Consider the following 21,876-nt stretch of genomic DNA (forward strand, 5'->3'; position numbering starts at 1 on the left):
TGAGAATTACGTTTCTCAGCTATAGGTAGATAGCTGTGTTGGTCTGCCGTAGTCGAGAAAATTCCTTCCAGTAGCACCTTAGAGGCCAACTAAGTTTGTTATTGGTATGAGTTTTCATGTGCATGCACACTTCTTCAAAGCTCATACCAATAACAAACTTAGTTGGTCTCTAAGGTGCTACTGGAAGGAATTTTATTATTTTTTTCTCAACTATGTAATATATTAATTTGCTTAAACTGTGAAACTTGACCCACCAGCAATCTCCAACATTGTTTTCTTTTTCATACCTTATGGGTTTCACCAGTACTTAATATAGAAAGACTGTTTCAGTTAAGCCTGCGGAATCCTGTGTCCAGAAAATGTAGGGAATTCTCAGTGCATGGTAGGTATACTCCTCTTGGAGCTGTCCAGCATGGAAAAATGAAATCTTGAGCTTGGTTTCCTTACGAGTGATAGACTCGTAATCTGGGGAACCAGGTTTGCCTCTCTGCTCCTCCACATGCAGCTGCTGGGTGACCTTGGACTAGTCACACTTCTTTGAAGTCTCTCAGCCCCACTCACCTCACAGAGTGTTTGTTGTGGGGGAGGAAGGGAAAGGAGAATGTTAGCCGCTTTGAGACTCCTTCGGGTAGTGATAAAGTGGGATATCAAATCCAAACTCCTCCTCCTCCTCCTCCTCCTTCTCCTCCTCCTCCCCCTCCTCCTCCTCTCTGAAGTGGAGTTTCAGGGTACCCAGACTCAAGAGTTACTGGATTCTACTCCTGATGGCCCCTTTATCTTTGAAAAATCAGCTTTGGGTGTGTGTGATGAAATAGGAGGGCAGAGAGGAGGTGTATAACCCATTCCCTACCTGCTGTGTTTCTTCTCCAGGTCACCCGCTCCCAGTCACATTTCCCTTGCAGGATATCAAATGCGTTTTGGGGGCAGTAAGCAGATGTTTGAAGCCTAGCTTGAAGGGTGGCCAGATTGGTGGGTGATTCAGAGCACAAAAGTGGGTGGAGAAAAGATTAGTATCTCTCTCCCCCCCCCTTGCTATTTCTCTGCTAGGCATGACTTCCCCATGGAGATCCTTTTTTGGGTGTTGGTGGTAGGAAACAGCCATTATAATGAGTTACAAGCAAACATTTGTAATATGTAGCTCTGTCCTTTTCCAGACATAGACAGCCTTTTGAAAAGATTTCCATAGAGAGGTGTGCATAAGACCGTATTACATTGAAGTAAAAAAATTCACAGAGCAGGTTCAGAGTTAGTGTCAATTCTTGCTCTTTTCTCTTGCTTATCAGTGTGTTACCCCAGATTTGTTAGCCTTGGGGAAACAGGTTATTAAGGGAGGTTGGTGTTTTTCCTTGTTTGCTACATGCTCTCAGTACAGTGGGTACCTCAGGTTAAGAACTTAATTTGTTCTGGAGGTCCGTTCTTAACCTGAAACTGTTCTTAACCTGAAGCACCACTTTAGCTAATGGGCCCTCCCGCTGCTGCCACGTTGCCACCGCACAATTTCAGTTCTCATCCTGAAGCAAAGTTCTTAACCCGAGGTACTATTTTTGGGTTAGCGGAGTCTGTAACCTGAAGCGTCTGTAACCTGAAGCATCTGTAACCCGAGGTACCGCTGTACAGTGTTGAGGATGCTAGCTTGAATACAATGTGTTGAGGAAGCAGGGCAGGAACAAGCCATACTTGTAGAGATAAATTTGAAAATGTGGTGGCAAGCTTGCTGATATGTTAGTCTACATCTGTATTGGATTTGTTGTTAGCCGCCCTGAGCCCGGCTTCGGCTGGGGAGGGCGGGATATAAATAAAATTTATTATTATTATTATTATTATTATTATTATTATTTGCTTTTAAGATTTTTTAAAATCACTTGTTTGCTGCTCTGGGCTCCTTTCGGAGGAAAAGTGGGATATCAATTTAATAAATAAAACAAAAGCAAGGAATCGAGTAACAAAAAGAAGTATGTAGTCCATCTTTGAAGATTCTCATTATTTGTCTTTTCATCTTTCCCCGCCCCCCCAAAGGCTCATTTATGATTTCCGACAGTTGTGCGTAACTATATCAGATTTAAAGATCTTGTAGAAATGAGACATGTCCCAGTTTTCTTCGCCAGCTGCCAATTGAATGAAAGCAACAGGAAATCTGCTTGTTTTGTGTACTTCACAGAATTGTAGAGTTAGTTGGAAGGGATCCCAAGAGTCATCAAGTCCAGCGCCCTGCAGAACCGGCAAAAGTGACAGATAGGCTAAGAGAAAAAGACAACAGAGACTTTGAAAAAGATTGGGAACCATTCATATTATATTTGCAGAAAAAAAGAAAGTCAATAGACTTGATGGCAGGATTTAAATAAACACCCACATTATCAGCATCAGAAAATGTTTAGAAGATAGTGAAATAGGATGGTGTATTTCCTTTTATTTTTATGTTTTTAGGTTTGATGTTATGTTATTAATAACTTTTTCTGTTGAGAGATAGCAAAGTGGGTGAAAATAGAAGAAAACCAGAAGCGGAAGTTGGGGGAAGTCTTGGAGGGGAGGGAGGGAGGAATATATATAAAATGTTAAGAATTTGAGATGTATGTAATGAATGAAAAAGAAAAATGAATAAAATAAAATTTTTAAAAAGTCCAGCACCCTGCAATGCAGGAATCTCATCCATGACAAATAGCCACCCAACCTCTGCTTAAAAACCTCCCAGGAAGCAGAGTCTGACACTTTCTGAGGGAGTCCATTCCATTGTCAAACAGCTCCTAAAATTGAAGCCATTAATTTGGGTCCTACCCTCTGGAGCAGAAGAAAACAAAGCTTGTTCCATCTTCCTTGTGACAGCGCTTTAGATATATTATCTTAGTCACCCTCCTCTATACATGTTAAAGTTTATCAGTATCCTCAAATTGTGGTGCCCAGAACTGGACACAGTACAAGTGTGGAGAACTGAGACTAGTCTTTATTTTTTCAAATATGAAAGAAGGTCCTGTCTCTCCCACGTGGTGTTACGGTTAATTTACAAACTAAAATCCTGCTGGTGAAATGTTGGCTTCCTGTTTCCTGTTGTACATGCTTTTTGTGTGGGGTGTGTGTGTGTGTTAGTAACATGTTTTAAGGATGCCAAATGCAGGAGTAACACTGCCTTGCTTATGTAACATAGTCTTTAATGCCAAAACTTTTCCAGATAAAATATCTTGCATAGTTGCCAGTCTGGTTACTAACAGGGGCCGCTAAAAAGCAAGTATGCTAAAAATGGTCCCTGAATCACCAGCTGTTCGTAGACCTGACAACCTGCTGAATGAAGCACTTTTGGGGAAATGAGCACCAAGGAGGGAGATGTCCTAGCATGGATATAGTCTGAGAACTGCTGCCGCAGAATATCGGTAGAATTGAGTTCATAGGCGATACTGTAATAGCACTTGCAAGGATGCTGATGAGATTGTGCCTAATAGTATAGTAGGTGCTTAAGGCATCCTAGCACTGAAGAATTTAAAAACTGCCAGTCTCAAAGCTTTAGACAGCCAGCTGAAATGAGAGTGATATTTCATAATTTAATTAAGATTTTGAGACCTCAATTTATCTTCAAGCTTTTAAATTTTGGACTAGACAGCTTTTGTATTCTGAATCCCGTCAAATTTTGAATTGGAAGCTTTCACTTTAGCTTTCTTTCATAGACGCCACTTCTTTTTCTTAATTCACATTTTAATCTTATTTTGGTGGTGTTGCAGCCACCCCTTGTCCAAAGCACTATAAGATTTCTTGCTAGGTACTTGTAACTGGTCAGACATGAAAGTTCACTATAGGTACAGATACTTCACACTTTGATACTGTGCATTAACTATAGCGTAAGTGGAAAAATAAACAAAATAAACTGTTTTAGAGTTGCAGTACTCCTGTCACTCAGGTAATTGATGCTTGTCTGAAACCTGGTAGTTTGTGTTTATTAAAAGCCTGGCAACAGTTATTCTTGCAGGCATAATGCTGAACCGTGGTTTATTTTCCTTGACTGCTGTTTATTCAATTTCTTACTTACCACATCAGGCCTCGGAGCAGGGTACAGCAATTTAAAATTCAATATTTAAAACAGTCTAAAATGAATTATAGCCACAAGAATAGGGTAGGCCCTAAAAATCTATATTTCAGGTGTCAAGGCCAGATTCGATGTTTATTATACCTCAGTATAAAACCTAGGTTAAGGACTGCTTCCAAGTACCTCCTTTGAAGTGAATCTTCATGAAGTAGTTAAGCATCTGCTTCATTGAGGGAAGTATGAAAAACTGTTGCCCCACTTACCCAGCCTCTATGCTTGCAGGTGACAAGTTTCATGGTTGACTTTTGTATGCTCTCAAGGGCAAGACTTGGCTAAGTAAACTAACCAATGGCTTCCATGACCCAACTTGGATATAAGGATAAACTGCAGTTTCGTGCTATGTGAGGGAGCCTTGGGCTTGCTCCTGTCTTTGGGGACTGGAAGCACCTGCTTCCTGTTTTCCCTCTAACCTCTGTTTATTGTTATAGCTGGAAAGGACAAACTATGGTCAGCTTTAATGGTGGTTTATTAAAAGAAGGAAGGATTGAAACTGATTTATGGTCTTGGCTTGTAATAAACTATTGCTTAATGAAGGGGTAGGAACTGTCAAGGAATTCTACTCATTACTGATTCAGAGCAGAACTCCGATGTATAGTTAGCAGAGTAAAAACTTAAACATGTTGCAGGATTCCCAGAAAAAATAGACCAGAGGCAATTAATTTCATCCAGCAGAGCTTTACTGCTATTGAAGGCAAATGAGCATCATGGTCACAAATCCAGTACATTCAGGATTGGCACTGTCCTTAAGAAATCCAGCTGCAGCAGATTTATCTTAAACTTACAATAACTTATTATGTCTACAGAACACCACACCAGAAGGAAAAGAGATAGAAAGAGAAAGTGAAACCCACGCTCCTTCTGGCCTTATTATCATAGTCAGCATGACCTTGCCGGAAAGAGATAACAGAACCAGCTTAAGCCAGTTGTACTCAATTTCTCCAAAGGAGTAACCCAAACACCATGAACCTTCTGCTTGTTTCTTTCACACACAAAGCTTCCAGAACCTTCTTGAATTAATTACAATAGGAAAGATTTCTACATATCAGATCAATACCTCCTGTACTAAGAAATGCAAACTAACAGGAACTTGTGGTGCTCCGTAGGTTCTTGGATGCTCAGCTTCCATCAGGTCCTGCCAGCATGGATACTGGTTAGGTGTGATAGGAGTCCCTATAGGTCCTCTTCAATTTCATTGTAAGTTTGGAGTCATCCAGGGTTAAGGCAACATCCAGGGTATTGGTACCATGGTTAAGTGTAACATTTGTACTGAGCTTCAGTGTTCCCTAGAAAATGCTGTATCCAGCGTGCTCATAAATTAGCAATATATTATGTTAAGTACCCAAGGGAATATTGTTTCTACCACTTTCAAAATTCCTAAGGTGATATTTATTTATTTTACATATAGAGAGAAAGAAACTAAAAATAAGACTTAGTTGGTTATTACTGTTAATCTTACTTGACAGAAATTTGAAATATATTTGATCCCTAACATGGGCATTTCTGAATTCTCTGCTAACTTTTTCTGAGTACAGCCATGTATTTAATGGTGTTTGTGTGGGACCAGGCTGGAATAATCTCCAGGTTGTCCAGAAACTTGAAATATTTCCTCAGCCCTGCAGCCCTTGTTTTTTTGTTAAGCCTGGGTGGAGCGCTCTAAACCTGAATATAGTAGCACCTCTACTTACAACCGCCTCTACTTGGGCCCAATCCAAGTTGCGACCACGGCAAACCCGGAAGTAAATACCGTGTTTGCCGTGATTCACACACGCGCAGAAACTGCTTCTGCCATTTGTGCATGCGCAGAAGCGATTGGCGGATCGACTTATGGACGGACCTCCGGAACTGATTATGTCCGTAAGTAAAGGTTCCACTGTACTCTGTTTCTAAGCCAAAGGAATGGAAGAAAATGAAAGGAAAGAATATCTCTGTTGGCAGTACATACAGTGCAGGACACTTTATCTCATTTATGAGCTTGCATTGCCTGGTAGTATTTGACCACAATGTACACTTTTCTTACTGGCATTGTAAAACTTGAAGAAACTTGAAGTGGCAAAAAAAGCACAGCTAAGGTTAGAATCTTTTGAATGCCACACCCTTACAAAAATGCATGACTGTTGCACTGTAGTGTGTGATTCGGTTTCCCTTGTGCAGAAGAAACTAAAACACCTGGCAGGATGGGAACTGAGCTCCTCTTTCTCTGTGTGTACTTTGCCTAGACACATTCCTGCCTAAACACCCTTCTTCCCTTCTACCCAGTGCCACTTCAATTCACCTTCCTTTGTTTTGCAGTTGGAATGATGATCCAAGCTTTACCTCCTTGTATCCTGTCTTGACATGTCAGAATATACCGGTACCTTCTGACTTATGGCAGGACTAGAGATTCATGAACAGGATCTCTCACTGTTTGTTTGTTTGGGTTTTTTTAAAAAAGTTAATAGCACTTTGGGAAGTTCCAAATCAGATTGAAACAGTGGAGATGCGGGAGGAGTGTGAGTTTAACCCTCCCCTTACAGTCATTTTACCAGTTAAAATATATCCTCCCCAAGCTGCTGTTTGCCCCATGGCAGGTCACTTGGTGCGGACCGTGTGCCCCATTGATTGAGGAGAAAGCTATTTAGCACACAAACTGATAGCAATATAATATCTAAAATAGATGGTGTCCAACACTTACCCTCCCATGAGATAAGCACTGGGGTAAACCTTCAACTCAGTGGTTTTGTTCTTCTCAGTGACATGTCAGAAATTCTCAATTGTATTGTTCTCATAGGCAATACCAGGAACCAGAAGGAAAAAACCCTCTTGCACTCTGCGAAGAGTTTGACGTCTTCTAAACATAGTCTTTGAATCCTTTACTCTCAACCGCTTTCAGTCCCCATTTAGCATTACGTGACTCCTCAATCTTTATTTCTGGAGCTGCCATCAAGTTTGACAGCCTAAACTCATTCATAGTCTTATAGGAATACCCATTCTTCCTTGCAGGCCTGCACTCTATTCACTAAGCAACTGATCTCCCACCATTCCAAATAAAGTTGGCTCGTTGAGATTCACCTTTGAGCAGCAACACTTTCATCTACCCCAGAGTATTTTGGGACTGACCCTCTTACAAACATGGGGCCCTTTTTATAGGTTGTGTGACCAGTAGTATTTGATACAGCTCCATACTTCTGTGTCATCCTTTTTAAAAGTCAGGATATGCTGATGGTCTTTCCAACATCCTGTGATGAAGAATTCAATGAATTAAGCATGTGTTGTTTTCTGTCTTGAACCTCCCACAGGAACTTCTGTCTCCTTATCTGTCCTTTGCCTAGAGCTGGACCATCAAGGGATCAGTCACGTCATATTTTTGTTCTTGCAGATCTTATTTAGTGGTTTTATCTGTTTAAAGTAGTCATCCCCTTATGGTAGAGTAGAGAAGTTCCTGATTGTAGAACAGAGGCAGACAGGCTTAAGGCTGGCAGGACCTACTCTGCTTTTTTAAACTAGAATCCTGAGTTACATCCATGGGAGCTTGGTACATAAAATATAAAATGTATGTTAAAGTTACTTATAAAAGTCAGAAGCTAAAAGCAAGTTAAACTAAAAATATATACTGTATTTTTCGCCCTATAGGACGCACCGGCCCATAGGACGCACCTAGATTTTTTGGGGGGGGGGAATAAAGGGGAAAAAATATTTTCCCCCCCCAGGCACGGGGCTGGGGAAGCTCGGGCTTTGGCAGCTTTGGCATCGCTCTGGCAGCTTGCGGGGCTGGAGGAGGGGAAAGCCCTCCGCCAGCCTTCTCCCGCTGTCCCCCGAGTTTGCGGGGCTGGCGACGGGGAGGAGCAGGCTTCTCCCCCCCGCCAGCCTTCTAGCCAAGTCGGGGGACAGCGGGAAAGGCGCACCGCGCCTCTCCCGCTGTCCCCCGAGTTTGCGGGGCTGGCGACGGGGAGAAGCAGGCTTCTCCCCCCCGCCAGCCTTCTAGCCAAGTTGGGGGACAGCGGGAAAGGCACGCTGCGTCTCTCCCACTGTCCCCCGAGTTTGCGGGGCTGGTGACGGGGCTCTCCTGAAGCCTGGAGAGCAAGAGGGGTTGGTGCGCACTGACCCCTCTCGCTCTCCAGGCTTCAGCGAAAGCCTGCATTCGCCCCATAGGACGCACACACATTTCCCCTTCATTTTTGGAGGGGAAAAAGTGCATCCTATAGGGCGAAAAATACGGTAAGTAAAACCAACAGTTTAAAATATATAATAAAATTGCATATTAAAATGCACGCCAGAATCACTTGTTAGCAACCTGTGCTAACATGGTTGCTGTTCTGAAATCTCTCCCTTGGTCTTTTGCAGGTGGCTATAAGGAAACATTGCACATTAAATAGTGTGATTCACACTTCCACCTAGCATCCTTGCCCTTTGTAAACAGCCTCCTTTCTCAAAAAACCAGCAAACCAAACTTAAGGAGTGTGTTTTTCTTTCACTCTTGTCTGGTGCATCTATAATGCATGCATATAAATCATTGGCCCTACGTGTGCCTGAGATTCCGGGATTTTGAAGGTGTCCTAGTGAGTTAGAGGGAAAAAGGGGTGGGGAAACTTCTAAGTTTTCCAAAAATGAAAACGTTGACTGCCATTTTAGTTGCTGGAGCTTATTCCTACCTTCACCGGAAGGGTCCCCAAACCCATTGGAACAGATTTTCGAGGGTGCATGGGAACGGGGAGCACAGAGGAGGGTGACGTTCCATCGTTCCATCGTTCCATCGTAGAAGCAGACGTCTGCTTCCTTGTTTGCAGCTCATTGTCAGGAGATTTTGCTTCAAGACACTGTACACAGCCAGCTCTCCTGTTAATCACACCTTTGAAAAGGAAAAACCATCAACTACAGTATAAATTGCTTTGCATAGGTCCTGGCTGGATGTTTCCTTTGCTACTACATTTGGAAAGACTGCTCCGGTATTGGTGTAGCTTACCCACACTGGAGGCGCATCGTCTTGCGCACTTGACACCCTGCCAGGCCTCTCGCTGCTGCCCGTAGTGCGCAGTCTCATGAAGTCACTCTGACTCTGCTGGTGCTGCTGATGTCACAGTTTCTGAGCTCTGCTCTTAGCGCTCTCGTTTCACATTCATAATCTGGTGATTCTAGGGCAGAATAAAGCATTAGGCTTTTTATGCGAGCAGGCGGGTTTCAGGATCACGTCAGTCAAATGGCTCTTGAGCAGCAGGCGCGTATCTGCTGTTTAGCTGATAGAATAAACAGTATATTGCTAATGTATTTTGACATGTTCACATTGTAGTGGAGGTTTCAGCTTTAGATTTTATATATAATTCATATTTAGGTCAAATAACAACAGTTCTTCATGTCTTTGTAGCTATAGTTGTTTCTTACCTTCCATCTTTAGGCTATTCCAAGGGTTTCTGCTGACTCTTTCTTTCTCAATACATAGAAGTACTTTATTTCTTTTTCTCCTGACAGGATACTTTCCTTCAGAAGGATATGAACCATCTATATTACCTTGGCACTGTTTTTTCATAACCTGGGCTGGTTACATATTTAATTAGGTTCCAGCTTTTTTGGGATATTTAGCTACACTGTTTGAGGTGATAATATGCTGCGTTAACTCTTGCACGGTTTTGATATATTAAAAACTAGCCTGCATCCACTCAAAGCCACCTGCATGATATTAATGCCTGTCATTGCTGGGAGGCAACTGATGTTCGTTTTCTTTAGTTCCGTTTCTGCTTGCTTTTTATATTAGAATCCTAATGTAGTTTAAAAAAAAACTTATTTTAGAAATAAGTCAATAGGCAGCCCAGCTTAAAGCGCTCTCTTCTAGATGACTTGTGTTTTTCTTTTAATAACTTTCCCCAAAAGAAAGACTTCATTGGTTCTTTCATTTAACCAATTCAGTCATTTAGTCTGTGAAATGGAAGGCTTTGGGACTTTCTAAAGAATTTAATTTCTTTAAATTATCTGAAGAAGTGTGCATGCACATGAAAGCTCATACCAAGAACAAACTTAGTTGGTCTCTAAGGTGCTACTGGACAATTTATTTATTTTTTATATATATTTCTACTGCATCAGACCAACACGGCTACCTACCTGAATCTTTAATTTATTTAACATCTTAATTTTTGTAGGGTCATATAAGAGTTTGAATTCTACTTGCTATGGTAACTGCTTTTCTACCTTTGGTGAAAGCCCCCCCACCCGGGGGGTGGGGGTGGAGGATGCTTGGGTTACTACTGAATCCCTTCAGAGTGTGCATAAGGAGGGAGCCTTTCATGCACAGCATGAGAGGTAACTAAACTCTCCACCCTGCATTGTTCGCTCCCTCAATGCTTTTTACCAGTGTTTTCAGGGCGGGGGTGAGTTCACTTCTGACAGGAGAGGCAAAAGCTGTTTCAGGGACAAAGTGCACTTGGAGGAGTCCCAACCCACCCCATGGTGTGGTTTAAATCATTCTGCCCCCAAAGCATGACAGTGTGATGTCCCTCTTATGTCTACTTGTACTCAATATCGGTGTGTCATATGTACATGGAGTACAAGGTCACAGGCCTTTATAAGAAGTTGGTCGATTAGACTTAAATGGCTAAATTTTAATCCACTAAGCTTATTAGAGCAACAACATTTGGGCAGCGGTAGTTAAACTTGTCACAAGAGTCTGTGTAACCTGTGAAACAAGGTTAATGATGATGGTTAAAAATATGTCTTAGTGTGAGCTAGTTGGGGGCCATAATTAAGCTGAAAAATTGTGTTCATGTGTACGTACTAGATTGCTCCAATTAGGTGATGGAAACATAACCTTTTACCTAGGAAAAATGAGTTTAAACAACTCTGGATCCTCAGCTTCTCATAGGGTGTTTCTAGGCCAAGAGACCCACTAAACACGTGTTCATATATCACGCTAAGCTGTACTATGGCTTAGTGTATATATACACTGTTTTCTGTGAAGAAGGCAACAGCCATTTTGCTCATCTCTGGACTTTATAGATTGGACTGGCAGATAATCCAAGGGTAGGCATACTGTGTCATCTGAACCCAGGATTGCCGTTAAAGTATTTCCTCCTAAACCATGATTTGTAGCCAAGGTTGAGGAGGAGAGACTTTAACCGCAATCCTGGCTTTGCATAACACTGTAAGCTACCGTATTTTTTGCCCTATAGGACGCACTGTTTCCCCTCCAAAAATGAAGGGGAAATGTGTGTGCGTCCTATGGGGCGAATGAAGGCTTTCGCTGAAGCCTGGAAAGCGAGAGGGGTCGGTGCGCACCGACCCCTCTTGCTCTCAAGGCTTCAGGAGAGCTGCAGCGCCAGCCCCACAAGGTCGGGGGACAGCGGGGAGGCAGAACGCCGACATCCCGCTGTCTCCCGATGTGATTTGGAGGCTGACGGCGGGGAGATGCGTGCTTCTCCCCGCTGCCAGCCGTGCAAGCTCCGGGGACAGCTAGGCGCAGCGTGTCTTCCCGCTGTCCCCGGACCTGGTCTGCAGGCGGGCGGCAGAGAGAAGAGCGCTTCTCCCCGCTGCCTGCCCCGCAAGCTCCGGGGACAGCTAGGAGGCGCAGCGTGTCTTCCCGCTGTCCCCGGACCTGGTCTGCAGGCGGGCGGCAGAGAGAAGAGCGCTTCTCCCCGCTGCCTGCCCCGCAAGCTCCGGGGACAGCTGGGAGGCGCAGCGCATCTTCCCGCTGTCCCCGGACCTGGTCTGCAGGCGGGCAGCGGAGAGAAGAGCGCTTCTCCCCGCTGCCGGCCCCACAAGCGCCTGGGGGGGGGAAAATATTTTTTTCTCTCTTTATTTCCCCCCCAAAAAAACTTGGTGCGTCCTATGGGCCGGTGTGTCCTATGGGGTGAAAAATACGGTAAGTCTTGGTTGAGTTACCATCCTGTGCTGAACTAAAAATTCTGGGGGGAGCAAAGCGACTGCAGGCTCTTTGTGGGGAGCCAGCGTGTTTATATGGTCATGATAAGACACACTCTCACACTTACTATGATGTGCAGACCTGGCCATTGCCTCTTCCCATGTGGATTTCTCAAAAGAGCTCAGCAACAGAGCCACCTAGAAAGCAGTAAGGATGATTTGAATCAACCAAACAAATCTTTCTGTGTTGTGTCTCTCTCCATGTTATGATTCGACAGTACTTGATATGATTCAACAGTGTATTTCCTCTGGGTGAAGGCAGGGTGGTTTAGGCTTGATACAAAGCTCCAAGGTCTGCTGAAAAATAGTTTTGAGGCAAACATGGCTCACTTGGGATCTATTCTGAAAGAGGCCGGCCAGCCTGATGATGCTAGCAGTTTGCTTCTGATACTGATGAGCATGTCCATAATTTAAAACCTGGCATGCTGAACTTGGCTGTAGACCTGTCCAATATTTCCGCTATACAACAAGTTTGGGTCCTTGAAACAGGAAGGACTGCATTACTAACTGGAATACTGGTATGCTGCTGATACCAAGTTACATCTCTGAATTTCATCTGAATCAGGAGAGACTATTCAGGTCCTAAGCTTCGGCCCAGTATACCTGAAGGAGCGTCTCCACCCCCATCGTTCTGCCCGGACACTGAGGTCCAGCGCCGAGGGCCTTCTGGCGGTTCCCTCATTGCGAGAGGCGAAGCTGCAGGGAACCAGGCAGAGGGCCTTTTCGATGGTGGCGCCCGCCCTGTGGAATGCCCTCCCATCGGATGTCAAGGTGATGGACAACTACCTGACATTCAGAAAACATCTTAAGGCGGCCCTATTCAGGGAAGCTTTTAATGTATGATATTTTAGTGTTTTTTGGTTTCTGTGGAAGCCGCCCAGAGTGGCTGGGGAAACCCAGCCAGATGGGCGGGGTACAAATAATAAATTATTATTATTATTATTATTATAAGCTGGTGTCTGGGGGCAGTGATGGGCTTCATTAGGGCCAATAAATGGGGCAACAAAGTAGGATCACATAATGCCAATCCTGAAAGCATGGTACTGGTTGCCTCTGAGCTATTAGTATTAAAAGCCCTGGACAACTTAGGGCCTTAGTACTTACAGAAGCATCTTTTCCAATACTTGTTGACTTGTGCCTTAAGATCTGTGATGGAGGCCTTATTCATAGCTCCACCATTGGGCATGGCCAATTAAGTCACTGCCGCAGGGAACATCCTTAAAGAAATTGGAGTTCTTGTTGAAACTGCACTGAAAAGGATATATCAAGAACTCTGGCCAAAAGTTTCAATATAAGGAATAATTCCTACTCAAGAGTTGAAATGAAAAACGTGTGTATTCTGCTAAGAATAACAGTTTGAAGCTAGTAGTAAATTTAAACACAACGTGTAAGGACGATAGTTTTAAAGTAATGGTAAGTTTCTGTACTTAAACGTTGTATCCAAACTTACCATTACTTTAAAACTATCGTACTTACACGTTGTGTTTAAATTTACTACTAGCTTCAAACTCTTATTCTTAGCAGAACACACACGTTTTTCATTTCAACTCTTGAGTAGGAATTATTCCTTATATTGAAACTTTTGGCCAGAGTTCATGATATATCCTTTTCGGTGCGGGGAACATCCTGACTTTGGACCTCTCCCCCTGTAGAATTGTGTTTGTCTCCTATGGTGATGTAATTTCATTGACAGTTTAAAATGTACCTGTTTGCCTGGACCTTTGGCAAGGATGATTGGGGCTGATGACCTATTATTCATTGCTTTTTGTACTGCATATATAACCTCTCTTACTGATACCCACATAAAAATGCTTCTTAACAGTATTTTAATTAGATTGTTTTTATCTAATTTTGTACCGCTCTGGGCTCCTATGGGAGGAGATGCTGGGTAAAAAATATAATAAAACACTTTCCTGTTTAAAAATTTATTATAGCAACAATATTTAATATTGTCATTGTGTTGTATCCATTGTTAGTCATACTTTGAGTAGATCCATTGAAATAAGTGGATAACTTGGAACCACTAACTTTAGTGTGTCTACTTGTGAGTAGAATTTAGTTTCCCCTCCATCTGTTAATAGCATCAGGCATAGCTGACAACAAATCAATCAGTTTTTTAAAGGCCAAGTGTTGCTGTTAGCAACCTAAGATGACAATAATTTTTTCTGCATACCTACTGCCCCTCTAGCATATGAAGATACTTTATTAATTTCAAGGCAAGTAATATGGGTTTAAAGAAAAAATGTGATTGTAGAACCTGCAGTTTTAGTGCAGTTAGGAATTCTGTGCAAAAGGAGGAACTGAAGAAAAGTAGATTTCAAAGCCTTAATGCTGAATTGTGATTTTTCTCCTCTCATTTGGATGTGTGTGGAGGGGAGGGACCAATCTCTTCACTGTATAAAATGCAGTTTATGAAAATATGGTCAGAGTATTTGAAACAACAAAAAGATTATTCAGTAAACACAGAGCTTTATTTTAATCCAAACCTCTGTCAGTAGGCTGGGATCTGAGACCGTTCCATCCTAGCAGGGAGGCTATGTGCTCCTTCATTGCTGACATGTGCATGATGGTAAATAGACAAAAAACTGACATAAAAAGGCCAATAGAAACCAGTAGGAGACCATTACAACCTCCCAGGAACACTGTTACCAACCTTAAGGTGGCTATTCTTGAGCACAGATACTTCAAAGGGAGACTCCAGTGTGAAACTCCTGAAATACAACTGATAATGAATTTCAGTTTAATCACCTGTGATCTGAATAGGAATAAATAGCCTTTTATCTCACTAAGGTGTTCATTAGCTTACCGATTTCAAGATGTCAATGGGCACAGTCATGATTTTACATAAATACATGGAAGCTGTAACCTAAATGACAGTCTTGAGTTTCCTTCTTATCTCGCTACTAACATTTATTGTCCTTTACACCCATTTGCTGCCATTAAAAAAAAAATCTAGTTTTATTCCTTTTTAATTTTAGCTGGATGGCTAATTAATTACATCATCATGCATTCTCAACCATGAAAATAGAGAGAGAGCTGTCTGTGGCTCTGACAAACCACAGCATTATTTTCTACATTGAAACTAATGCATGGAACCTTATTGCACATTACAGATTTCACCACAAAACCTCATGGTGTATTACCTTTTGATGTAATTTGTTAACCAGCCATTTAATCCAAGTGTAACCAGAACAATGAAACACCCTGGTGGATCTGCAGCAGCACAACCGGGCACCTTCAACTGTCCCAGCTGCAACAAAACATGTCTCTCCCATATTGGTCTCTACAGCCACACAGTGGCGTAGCGTGGGGGTGCCAGGGGGGCCGGCCGCACCGGGCGCAACATCTGGGGGGGGCGCGCTCGCTGCCTCCGGAGTCGCCGAAGAACCTCGGGCGCAGGAGCCGCATGTCTCGCGGAACCGACGAGCTGTGCGCGCGTCCGGGCTGAAGGCGCCCGGCAGGCAGCGGCTCTCAGCGCTCGCCGCGGAGGACGCGCCAGGCAGCCCCTCCTCACAGCCCTACCTCCGCCGGTGCTGCTGCAGCTGCTGGGCCGTTGCATTTTCCTCGCCTCTCTGCCCCCCTCCTCCTCCGGGCAAGCGGCGTCGTTTGGGCGGCAGCGCCAGCAGCAACTCGCAGGTTAGGGGTTAGGGGGGGGGCGCAAATTACTTGCCTTGCCCCGGGTTAGGGGGTGCAAATTACTTGCGTTGCCCTGGGTGCTGACAACTCACGCTACGCCACTGCAGCCACAGCAGGCGCTGCGACCTTTTCAGCAGTTTGACTTCACCCCCAAAGGTGCACCCCTCTGTTGTCTACCGAGACAGACAGATGCCAACCACCAGAACAATGGGGTATACTTGTTTGTATCACTTGAAATGCCATTTTCTTTAGGGTTACTTGTAAGAGTATCTCATGTGGCAAAGGCCAAAGGTTCTTGCCAAACCCTTTTAGTTCATACTTTAAAATCTTTCATGTGGGATTTTGCTGAAAGGTTGCAGTCATTTCGCTCATCTGATTCTGCTTGTTCTAATCAGTTGCACAAATTAGCAGCTGCCAAATATTATCACTGACCATATTGAATTCTAGTGCTGTAAGAGGCTTCACATCAATGGGAAGTCCAAGTCACCCATCATTCTTACTTGCTTGTAGAAATTTGCATGCATTAGCTATGCAAACTACAGTTGTTGGAGGTTATATTTTTCTGTCAATGAGTAAAGTCATAAAACTGTCTTCTGGATCATTTAAATCGGTTATTATTAAGCAAGAAAGAATTAGATTAGTGTGATTGTAAACATTTGACATTTTTAAATATTCTCTGTCCCATCTCTGTTCTCCTAACACACAGTGTATTATTAGCAATCTGATATATTGTTGTTTACCTGTGCTTTGTCCTTAGGAGAATCCTGTTCTGGAACCTGAAGGCTGAATTTTTAGGATCCCACATCTAGGATCTAGCTCGGCTGTTTCATAAGGACGGATTTGTTAAGGCAAGTGAAGCCTCTTAACCTCTGTTAAGAGTTTGAAAATCTCAGCTCTCTGGCAGATGATGTGGCAGGAGCAGAAAGCAGTTTGGTTCCCTTCAAATGCAGCAGGTAGAGAGATTCCATCATTGCTTTGTGGGAGTTGGTAGAAGTGGAGGAAGATAATTTTTCTAGTTAGCACTAGTTGCAAGGACTGCATCTTGGATTAGCCTTATAAAGATATTGTACACGAGTTGAACTACACTTGAAAATTGCCAGATTTTAACTTTTATTCTTAATTAACATTAAGCTGGTAGACTGTATGTTTGATCCTGCACTGGCACTACAGGTTGGGAAAAAGCAATAGTTAGTAATCTGTCATATTATTGAGTCATTTTATTGATTAAATAGTTGACTGAAAGAGAAACAACCCTTTTAATTTCATTCCTGTAGCCATCCCTGTTTCAGAAGTTTGGGGTGGGCAACGGCAGTTTTACATAAGAGATTGAGTTGCATTGCCAGAGAACTCTTATTCCTCAAAGGTGCAGTAAAAGAGTATATTACAATAACAAAATGTGCATTGCAAAGTTAGGTTTTAATAGTGATGTGATGTGAGAATATTCTCCGGAGAATATTCTCGAGAATGAGAATATTCTCCGGAGAATATTCTTTGCTAGATAATTCTCCAGACAATATTCTCCACAAACTGTAAATTCTAATGTAAGAACCAGTTTTACAACCCACATTTTAAAAAATCTAGTAAATAATAAGTCAAGCTGTGATATTGCCAGTGTAAGAAATGAATAATGATTATTTTTATCCAGTTATATTACTGGCCATTGTGTCATTCACCATTGGTAGTTCTGAAATGTGAGCTACATAATTTGATGAACATTTGAATTCATATGTATTTCAACTATATGTAATAGCCTCCCCCCTCCCCATTTTGGTATGACCTTATTCTTAGCAATTCCATACCCTTGGCGATACAGTATGATTTTTTTTTTTTTACAGAAAGTAGCTTTAATGCTTTGTACATTTAAAGTACCTAGGCCTATATAATTATGTGTAGCAGCATGTGAGGTGGCCCTGGTTTAAACAGTTGACGTTTCTATATTTTTATTTAGTGACAGAAACTGGTTTTTGCAGTGCCATTCAGTGGTACAATATTCTCATTAATCGAGAATATTCTTGAGAATATTCTCCAAAAGATTGTTCTCGAGAATTTAACATCACTAGGTTTTAAACTGAATGATGATGATGATGATAATTTATTATTTATACCCCGCTTGTCTGGCTGGGTTTCCCCAGCCACTCTGGGCGGCTTCCAACAAAAGATTAAAAATACATTATAAACACCAGTCATTAAAAACTTCCATAACTAAATAAGACTAAGGAGTTCTGACATCTAATGTGACCTGAGTTCTGGAACAGTAACCTTTGAATGCACAGGATTTAACAGGTGCTGGTGTGCAAGCCTCATCCCTTGTTTCTGTCGGAAATCAAGCCTTTATCAGGAGAAACTGGCAACTCTCCCAGGCACCCGGCTTGGTCTCCTGCTGACCTCCCTGTCTGCTTTCCCGGCAAGATCCAGGCAGAGGTTGTGATAGGCGATCCTTCTCAGCGTGAGAAGAACACACCCCTCTTTCCTGCCCCCCCCCCGGCAGGGGAAAGAGGTAGACAGAAAACGTATTTACAGGCCTTTATTTCTGTCTTTGCAGTGTTACAAAAAACATGACTGCTCTCTTCAAACTCCAGCAGCCGAGAGAGAACAAACCAGAACAAACACTTCCTATAAAGCTCATATTACACTCTGAGCTAATTCCGGTGCTTCGCACTGTGAATTGACTGTCCCTCTGTTTCCCATGGACAGTCCCAACATTCCCATCATGTTTTGTTTTCAAGCTAGCACTTTGCAGCAGCATTGCATCCATATTGTAACAGTTTCCACAACTACCATATTTTTCGCTTCATAAGACGCACCTGACCATATGACGCACCTAATTTTAAGAGGAGGAAAACAAGAAAAATATATATTCTGAATCAAATGTTGTACTAAACTATTTGATAAACTACCGGTATATCAGAATAATATTTCAACCATGTAAAGTGAACAGCAGTCAACAGTGGCATTAAGAACCATCATCACTGTCATTAACAAATGAAGAGAGACTTTATCCCCTAGTAAGGGGGGTAGGCAGTGGAAATATATGAGCTTCCCACATTGAGTCCCTTAGATCTAAGGACTGTATGGTATGGCCCCACACAATTATTTTAATAAAGCCAAAAGAAGTGGGACTTTCTTCCTTTTTTGTTCATTGCAGAGAGCTCTGGCGGCTTTCATATGAGGGAGGAATGAGGGAGAAATCTGATTCAATTCCCATTTAAAGTCAAACCTACCTAATTCACACCTTCATACACAACACAAGGACCAAACCACAGCTGCCCTTCAAATTTCACACTTCTGCAAAGGAAGGCACTGCTGTCCCGGCAAGACCTGTGGCGGAGGGAGGGTCTTGTGTGGCGGCACGTCGCCTGTGGGGACGTGGTACGTTGCCCACGCGAGCGTCATCCCAAGAGGGTGGCTGAGTGCAGGGGCAGAGGGATTACACAGGTACCACTGTGCTTGCTTTACACCCGTGTAAGCGGCTCCTGTCCCACTTTGCTGCTTTAAAGCGAGCTGCGAAGGAGGGATGGACGGGAGCCATAGCTCCCGTCCGTCCCTCCTCTGTGCAGCGTTCATTTCATAAGACACACAGACATTTCCCCTTACTTTTTAGGAGGAAAAAAGTGTCTTATGGAGCGAAAAATACGGTAGTTGTCATGCATGCAGTTTGAGAAATCTGTAATGGAGTGCAAAGCTAGTTTTGAAGGGTAGAAGGTGGTATGCTGCATTGGCATCTAAGTTCTCAAGAGTGATAGAGCAATAGAGAGTGGCATGCACAATTAACTAATAGACATTGAAATAACAGTCTAATAAAGTCAGGGTCCCTCCTAGTTTACCATTGATTAACGTAGTCCTTTAGATGCTTGGGTTTCCTCATTGCTTGAACTGTGGGCTCTTTTTCTCTCTTAACTCAAGCCCCCACCAGCCGTGGATCAGTATATGCCATCTTTTAGCTATGTCTATTAGCTATCTTTTAGCTAATATATCTATTAGCTTTGTCTGTTAGCTATCTTTTAGCTATGTTTGCAGAAATGATTTCAGGGAAGTCAAATGCACATCTGTCCCATGCAATCCACACATGATTGACTTTGAAACTACACTGGCCTTTTACCTGTTATCTCGAATGAGGGCATCTGGGACCTCTGTGGACTACAGTGGTACCTCGCAAGACGAATGCCTCGCAAGACGAAAAACGCGCAAGACAAAAGAGTTTTCCGTTTTTTGAGTCGTTCCGCAAGACAAATTTCCCTATGGGCTTGCTTCGCAAGACGAAAAGTCTTGCGAGTTTGTTTCCTTTTTCTTAAAGCCGCTAAGCCGTTAATAGCCGCTAAGCCGCTAATAGCCATGCTTCGCAAGACGAAAAAACCGCAAGACGAAGAGACTCGCAGAACGGATTAATTTCGTCTTGCGAGGCACCACTGTATTTCAGCCTGTACAGCTCAATGAACAGAGTTGGCATGGGTTTGTCCTGTGCTGTTTTTTAAAGGAATTGATGCAGCACTGTTGTGCTAAACTGGGAAGTGTGCCATACCAGTGTGCCCTAGGTGATCCCTCTGTAATGCTTCTTTAAAGAATCGGGCATACTTTCTGACATGGTTAATTTGGGGCTGGGAGCCGTTTCCCCCTCGGAATAATTCCTGGATGGTTTGAGCCATGTACTTTCTTTGCTGGCTTCTTATTCATAGCCACCTGTGCATTTACAGGGAGCACTTCGTGCAGCATAATTCTGTATACCAGAGATTAGTGTGCTGCTATTTATGTGTGTAGCTACAAAATGAGCCACAAGGGATGCTAGCATTTTAAAAGGCGTTGGCATTTTATAAGAATATGCTATACCAGCAAAAATTAACAAAGCTATTACTTTGAGAGGCGAGAGCGGAATCCCCTTCAGTCTCACAACCTTTCCTGCATGTATAGGCCAGTGGTTCTGCTTGCTGTGGCAAATGTTCCATCATACTCAGATGAGTGTAATGAATCCCAGCCTTCCTTCCAACCTTGGAGATGGAGGGTGAGGATTATCCTCTTCTTCAGCTTTGGTGGTCGGGAGGAGAATGGTACAAGGGAATGCTGAGGCTACTGCTGAAGTGTCAAGGCACTTGAAGCACCTCAGGGACATAGGACAGAGCTTGCCATGCCCATAGCTCTCATGCAGGCCACCTTCCCATCATTATTAATCTCCATCTGCCAACCACCTGTTCCCATTGCTTGTTTCCATCTATTGCATTTTGGTCGCTCCTCTTTTTGTAGGAACACATGATTCTGCCTTACTCCGATTCATTTCTCCCAATTGGTCTAATCCAGTACAATCTGCTTTGGGGGTGGGCTGTTGTTTTTGTTCGCTACTATTTTATGTATTTTTTGTGCTTCCGTATTGTAAACCACCCTGTAATCCTCGGATGAAGGGTGGTATAGAAATTTAATACATCAAATAAAATAAATAAATTACTGATAGCAAGCTCTCAAGGTCTTAGGTAGAGAGATCTGTTTTGTTGCTTAGTTGAAAATGCTGGGGACTCAGCCTACGTCTTTTATGCATGCCAGTCATGTGCTGGGGCACTGAGCCATGGCTTCCACCCAAGGTAGCCCTTCCCCAACTACCCATTTCATTCTCTTCATAATAGTCTTTCCCAGTGCTTTTTTTTCTAAATAAAATGTTTAGGGGTACTCTCATTTTCCTACTCATATTGAAATGCTGCCCCTCAAAGAGGCCAAACTTAGATTCACAAAAGGTTTAGGGATATGCTTACCCCTGTGTCCCCCCAGAGAAAAAGCACTGGTCCTCCTTGTATCTGACCTCCTCCCTATGCCATATGAGCCCCACAGTTGATTTACCATTTTCCTTCTTGCTTCTTTTCTCTCTCCCCACACCAATCATTAGTCAACTACTCTTCCCTGGCCAGTTCCCATATCTTTGGTCTTTAGCTACTTCCCCTTCCATTGCTAGCTATCCTGCTCACTCTACACCTGTCCTTTTCACTCTCTCCCCCGTCACAGACAAACGTCAGTTGTGGGTACTTCTCCATTTTAGTTGTCACACACTCATTCTGGGCTTGGAGTACTAACCTTTTGGCACTGTCATCTCCAGCCAGTCTTTGCCTTTTGTTTCTGTGGTTCCTTTCCACATGGTCCGTGTTATAGCCTTCAGCCCTATAATCTTGCTGGGGCTTCATCACTTCTGAGCTTCAGTTGTGCTGCCTCTCCTTTGCAGCCACCGATGTTCATTGCTCCTTCAAAATTTCTTTGGCTCTTCTGTTGCTTGTTCCATTTTGTGATGTCAACCAATTCATTGTGATATCAGAGCT

General features: G+C 43.1%; 1 protein-coding gene and 1 long non-coding RNA gene across 4 annotated transcripts in view; one reads left to right on the forward strand and one right to left on the reverse strand.

The window, feature by feature from the left end:
* Positions 1–21,876, forward strand: part of DNAJC5 (DnaJ heat shock protein family (Hsp40) member C5) — a 56,517-nt gene that overhangs the window by 7,132 nt on the left and 27,509 nt on the right. The window contains exon 2 of the mRNA XM_083507781.1: positions 16,344–16,434. The gene's annotated coding sequence lies outside the window, so the exon portion shown is untranslated. The remainder of the gene's footprint in view (positions 1–16,343; positions 16,435–21,876) is intronic.
* LOC310708927 lies at positions 1,876–21,842 on the reverse strand. 3 transcript variants are annotated; one of them, XR_014527222.1, is made up of 5 exons: positions 21,638–21,787; positions 16,327–16,524; positions 9,009–9,177; positions 8,698–8,894; positions 1,876–7,576 (listed from the first exon to the last, which is right to left on the reverse strand). It is a non-coding gene; the product is annotated as an uncharacterized lncRNA (long non-coding RNA). The 3 variants fall into 3 exon arrangements; XR_014527223.1 differs by having other exon boundaries at positions 8,698–9,177; XR_014527224.1 differs by lacking the exons at positions 1,876–7,576; positions 8,698–8,894; positions 9,009–9,177 and adding an exon at positions 14,400–14,672 and having other exon boundaries at positions 21,638–21,842.

The sequence above is a fragment of the Podarcis liolepis genome (genome assembly GCF_965112155.1).
Source record: "Podarcis liolepis genome assembly, chromosome: 6".
In the NCBI taxonomy this organism is placed as follows: domain Eukaryota; kingdom Metazoa; phylum Chordata; class Lepidosauria; order Squamata; family Lacertidae; genus Podarcis; species Podarcis liolepis.